Raw genomic sequence first — 7,087 nt, forward strand, 5'->3', positions numbered from 1 at the left:
AATACAGAATGTGCTTTCTTCAGTAAAAAAATAATAATAACATACTGTCAAAGACAGGAACTTTATCAGTATCAATAAATAACACCAAAAATCCCATATTGAATGTATTTTTAATTGGAGTGGAATTTAACATGAAATGTCAAAACACTACATCTTTGAAAATGATCACATTCAACTTGTATGGGCACTAATTAATGCATAAATTCTGGAAGGAGCATTGAAAGATCATTTTTGTCATATTTTAATAGTAAACAGATTAACGCAAAAGGGTTAGAAGTGGGATGTGACTTAAATTACACCTTACAATACTAAAAGGAAGGCATCATACTTAAGTTAAACCTTAAAATACTAAAAGACAGTTACTGTATTTAAATTACACCTTAAAATAATAAATCAGAACTATTTTGATGAATGGGATGTTTACCTGTATCATAAATACTGACCAGTATCATAAATATTTCCCATGTAAGAATCACTATGACAGGAATATTAAACATAGGTTTAAATTGCTTAAAGTTCAGTGTCATCATATAGAGTCATTAAAGCAGCAAATTAGGTTCACATCATTACTTATTATCTATAATTTACAACAAAAATAAAATATGAGCACAATGCACTAGCTCCCATTTTTTATCTGACTCTTTTGGTATCTTGTACACTCTAAATTGTTAAAAAAAAACATTTTTAGCTTTTGTAAAATGCTTTTGAAATAAAAAATTATTTTTGACTTACACATACATTAATAGCGATTGTGGTTATCTGTGAAAAGTATCAGTCTTCATAAAGCAGAAAATCATATAATAGTATGATATCAGTGGTAACAAAGAATTACATACACATTGATTAATTTTGGAGTTTTAAATACCACTGTTAGGAAAATGTTGTTTATATAAATTTGCTTTGACTACAAGTGCCAACCAGTTGTGTGCCTGTGTGCTTTTTCCAAAAGTGGAAGGCGGGCAGAACTGAAACTCTCCTAAGAGTACCAGAGCATTCCCAGAAGCACAAAGAAAAGCTATTCTACTGGGCACTGTGAATGTGGACTTGAACAAGAAGTCTAGTTTGTCCCCAGGCTTTAAAGATTTCTGGAATCATAAGCATCAATTCAGTATAGATGTTTCCATTTTAACAACTAAAATTGCATTTTCATTCAATATTATCCATCAAGGGGATCATTGTGGATTAATTAAATAAATAAGCTTGTATCTAAAATGCACCTAATCAAAATATAATTATTAAACCTTGCAAAAACTGACCCAAAGTATAGCTGTGTTCCTCGTGAAAACTCTATCTCAAACTGATAAATATTTACCTCCTCCACTTTAAGATAAAAATTTATGAGAAATACTACTAGTCCAATGGTAGAAGTAGCTAAAAAAGCAAAGAAAAGTTTTTCAATGAAAATATCGATATAGATGGCACATATCTGCTTCTGAAACACAAACATCCAGGAATGACCTAGAATTCTTGTTAAAATGTAGGTTTGTTTCAGGTGCTCTGGACTGAAGTTCTGGATTCTTACTTTGTAAATAGGTGATACCTGTGGACCCACCACCTGTAGGTCCTCATCGCTGAAGAATCCAGATTACAATAAAGCCTTAATACTTAGAGGAACCAAGATCTTTAAACATGGCTAGCCTGCAAAGGGAACATGTGCAAGATGCCCAGTGGTGACATAGAGAAATAGCATTTAAGAGATCACAAAAAATGTGAAAGTGTAGGCCACCACTTTTTGTGTTTCCTCAGGTAAATGAAAAAAATTAAGGAATTTTGAATATTGTAGCAATGTGCTCAAATTTCCTTTTCAATGCAAACCAAAAGACTTGTGAATAAACATTCATTTAGGAAAATAAAACTCAACATAAACATTATGGCATCTATATTTGATATATGAATATGGATGTATAAGTATCTCTATAGTAAAAGATTTTCATGAAACAAAATTTTAATCACCACTTATCTCACACTTGGAAAGAAGGGAGAAAAATAAAAGGCATACAAGGTGTTATCAAATTATATGATGAATCATGAAACAGACAAACTCTTTATAGTAAAATTACAGGTTGCCATTAATTCCCTTCAAAATATTACCCTTGCTGATGGAAAGACATTTTACTTCTTTCCGAAGTAGTTCTGGAAACCCTCTTTCATGAATGTTTCTATGAGATGTGATCATACATATAGAAATATGGCTAACAAGTATAATCCAATGGTGAGGGAGGTTCATCAAAATATTGCAGTGTGTCCTAATGCATTGTCTCACCACATCTGACACCGTGCAGCTTCTTACTCTTCTTCTTGAAGTGCTTATGAAAGAGAAATGTTTTGAACTGATTCTGGGTATAGAGACAACCATGAAATCACAAATAACAACACCATATTTTATCATTAATCAATTATCCTGCTAATTTGTAGTTTGCTAATGGAAAAGAATTATGTATAAGAAGACATAACGCATAAAAGAAAAGTCACTGTAAAAATTCTGCAAAAATGTGGAATAAGGAACTTGATGTACAGAGATACCTGTTACTATTATTACAACTTTGCTTACATTTTTGATTGCCCTCTTAATTGTTGGAACAACTTTTTCTCAACACATATTGCTGCCTGACTTTGACTGGAAAAGTCCCTCATTGGTGCTTTTAGAATGGGTAGTATTTTCAGTTTTTTTTTTTTTTTTTTTTTGTACTGGGGATTGAACTCATGATCTTGCACTTGCCAGGAAGGCACTTGTCTGCTGATCTAAATCCCTGGCAATTTTAGTCATTTTAATAAGTGAGTTATGAAATATCCTCTCTACAAATTTATGAAAATGATTTCCATTTCATTGATGTGAAACTAGCCTAATATGTTAGTATTCTCTTGTGATATGGGCATATATTACTCTTTAAAATATTTGCTCAGATACTTTTATTATTGGTCTCTGTGCATGGTGCTGAAGATCAAATTGAGGATCTTGTACATGCTAAAGTATCACTTATTTGCTAATGTTGAACCATCACTGCATTACTAGGATGAATCCCACTTGATCATGTTGTATAATCTTGATAATTTGCTGCATTCTATTTGCTTATATTTTAATGAGGATTTTTGCAACTATATTCATTAGAGAGTCTGCATATTTCTCTTTTTGGTTGAATCTTCCTCTGGTTTTGGTATAAAGCTACTATTTGCTTTCAGAAAGGAGTTAGAAAGTAGTGTTTGACTTTCAGTTTCATTAAAGATTTTGAGTAGTATCAGCATTAAAGCTTCTCTAAATTTCTTGTAGAATTAAACTATAAATCCATCAGGAACCAGGATTGTCTTTGTTGGTAAGTTTTAATTACATTTTCTATTTCATTGACATTATAGCATCAAAAAACCCACCAAATACTCAGAACTCAATCTAACAATGAAATAAAGTATCTATATTTTTAAAATTACAGTACTTTAAAAAAGAAGATCAGAGAGGACAAACTGAAAGAAAACCCCCAGTACATGGATAGGAATAACCAGTTTAGTGATAATGGCCATACTTCTGAAATTGTTATACAGATTTACTGCAATACCCACCAAAATACCATTAGCATTCCTCACTGAACTAGAGAAAATATTCTTCAAATCCATGTGGAATCAAAAGAGATATATAATACCAATAGCAATTCTTGGCAACAAAGGTAAGTCAAGGAGCATCACAATCCCTGATTCAAAATTATACTGCAAAACTACTGTGATAAAATCAGCGTGGTATTGACACAAAAAAATCTGACTTGATCAGTGGAAGAGAATGTAGGACACAGACACAATTCCAAACACACTCACAAAGGAGCCAAATATGTTAACTGGATGAAAGATAACCTCTTTAATAAATGATGCTGGAAAAACTGGCTCTTTACAAGACAAAAACTAAAACCATGTTTATCACCATACACTAAACTAAAGTCAAAATTGATCAAAGATCTAAATATTAAAATGAAAACACTGTTGGAAAAGAAAGTAAACAAAATATTTAAGGCATAAATGTAGGAATAAAGGTCAAGAAAAAACCACAAACATCACCAGAAACACCTCAAACAATCAACAACTGGGATCCCTTTTTCCAAAAAGGTTTTGCATATCAAAAGAAACCACGAGCAAAATGAAAAGATGACTCACAGAATGGGAAAAATTTTTGCAATTTGTCCCTCAAGGACTTCTACCCAGAACATATAAAGAATTGAAAAAAAAAATAGATCCCCCAAATCCAAAGATGCAATCAAATAATTGGCATGTGATAAATATACACTTCTTGGATAAAGAAATCCAAGTGGGAAAGAAATGTATAAAAAATATTCAACATCATTGATCATTAGAGAGATGCAAATTAAAATGCTGAGCCTCCATCACACCCCAGAAAGAATGGCTCTCATATTTCAGGGAAGCACCCCTGTTAGACATGTGGTTCATATATGATGGGATTGAATTCAATCTTTCTGTGCTTGCACAAGCTTATTAGGTAATTTTAATGTCCATTAAACTTTGAGACCCAATACCTTAAATTAGAACTGTAAAAATAAAAATCTATATCAGAGAGATTTTTATACATGCCTAATTCACACACTCAGTAAAATTCTGCCAAATCTAGATTTGATTGTTAGATTGTTAGATTGTTTCTTTGCTATGGGCTTTTATTTTTTTATTTAACATTAAATATATTTTCTCAGAGTCTGGGTAATTTATCAACAAAATAGAATAAGAATTTTAATGTGATAATAAAAGTATATGGTATATACATATGTAAAGAAAAGAACTATGAAGCTTTAAAAACATTCAAGTCAAAAATTGAACACAGCAGCCAAATTTTTCTTCTATGTCATCATCATTTTCATGAGATGATTCTAATACAACATCAGCAGTGTTCTATATAATTTATCATACATTTATCCTAAATACAACTAAAAGTACATTGGGTTTTCATAATTCATCCAATGGGTAAAGCAAAATACTGAGTATCTTGCCAAAATAAGGGGTTATTTCCATCATCCTCCATTTAAGAAAAGGGTAGATAATTTTTTTTTAAAAAGCATGAGAGTAAATAAAATGGGGCCACAAAATGTGATTTTGGCAGAGTCATGGGACTCATAAAATAATGAGTTTTAATAGGAGGAAAAAATAAATAAGAGGAATACGTAGAACTAATATATATGAGGAAGCCACAGAAAACAGAAATTCTGAGAAGTCACCAAACTCTTGTTTCATATTCACTGCAGCTACGGTAAGATTGGACAGGTTACACACCTGCCCAAGCACTATAGATTTTTATTCAAGGAAAAGTAAGTTATAGTAATACATTTTGTTTCAGTAGAAGAAATAAATCTCAGTTGATTGTAATGAATTTTGTTTCTGTGTTACAACAAGGAATGAAAAACAAAATTCTAGGTAATTTACAGAAAACTATCAGTATAATGTGGACATTATGCAAGAATAAAAATCAGTGAACTACAGATGTGCAAAAATGTAAGTTCTCTGGGGCAAAAGAATGACAACAATCTTATGGAGTACTGAGCTGACAAACTTGTAAGAGCAAAAAATTTACCTGAGTTAGTGAAGTATGTCTAGAAAGCAAACAGCAACTCAATTTGGCTGTTACACACACATCATTATAAGAACCATGGAAGAAATAATTATATGTTATATCATAATTTTATTTTTAAGAGTCATGAATAGTGGAACCATAAACAAAAGGCAGGGTGAAGTGTATATATATATATATATATATATATATATATATATTGTATAATTGTTTAAGCATGTGCACATCTATATGCAAATCATACAATCTGGACATAGTGATTATCAAATAAAATTATGTTGATATAAACACATACACCATAAAAGCATCTAAACCAATAGCAATGATAATTGACTGAAAGATTTTAAAGTGGGATATGATTTAATACGTGACCTGTGTATGATGTATCATTTGATAGCAAAGTTTGGGAAGGCAAAACTGTTAGCAGGATGGAAGGTAAAATAATTAGAATTTTGCAAAGATAAAGATGAGTCCTCTTTGGATGAGGGACTTGGTGTTATCATTAGAAAAATTCAGTGAATGCCATTGAGAGGTAAATAGTAAATATATTTACCTACAAATTGATCACACATTATAATATTTAAGAATCTGAAGAGAAAATGTTCAGCATTTGTCTTCTCCAGCCAATTACTAAACACTAAATATTATATCATCTTATCTCTGCTTAAGCTTTGAAAATATGAAACAAAATTCCCTCATATGTACAAAATACCTCAATAACCTTTAAATAGAAAATATTATTTTAACATTTGTAAAGAAGATTAAAAACATTTCCTTTCCATCCTGCCACTTTTTTCTAGGTCCACCCTTAATTATTTAATTTGATCTGTTGTATTTATGAGTTAGTGAGACTTTTTACTTTATCCAGAAAAGAACTACTACACCTGTAAAGGGCCCCAAAATGATTCAGCAACACAAGCAGGAGACATTCCTGCTCCTTTTACTCATGAATTCTGACGTAAGAAGAGCTTATTGCTTGGCCTTCATTCTGTTTTAACTCCTTTTTCATTTTCATGATTTCATTCCATTTTATATATTTCTACTTGATATTTTGAGTTAAAAGGCTCCAAATAGTGAAACTTACTGCTTTTCAAAGCAAGTGGAATGAAAGATCTTTTGCATGATTTTCAATATTCCTGTATTTTCTTTCAGTCAAGCATAAATCTGACTCCACAATCCAGTGAATGTGGCACACGTCCCAAGCCACACCGCAGTAATGCATTTTCAAAACTCACCACCAGTTCTTTTGAAAAGCATTTCGGTTTATTGTTCAATGTATTTACAATGTAAAAACACAGCAGGTATATTATTTTTACTTGTTTTCAGCATTAATTTGTGTATGACATGAAAATACATTAAATTTATTTATGCTTATGAGTGAAAGATATACATTTTTAAGAAGGTAGGGTATAAACACATACTGTATTAACATTTTAGAACTACAATTTCAAAAATATTTGAACTATGATGAAATCCATTCACATATTCTTCCAAATGTTACGTTTAATTAAAAGAGAAAAGACATTATTATGAGAC

The sequence above is a fragment of the Cavia porcellus genome, unplaced genomic scaffold, assembly GCF_034190915.1.
Source record: "Cavia porcellus strain 051 isolate PalLab524CR breed Dunkin Hartley unplaced genomic scaffold, mCavPor4.1 scaffold_15, whole genome shotgun sequence".
Classification (NCBI taxonomy): Eukaryota; Metazoa; Chordata; class Mammalia; order Rodentia; family Caviidae; genus Cavia; species Cavia porcellus.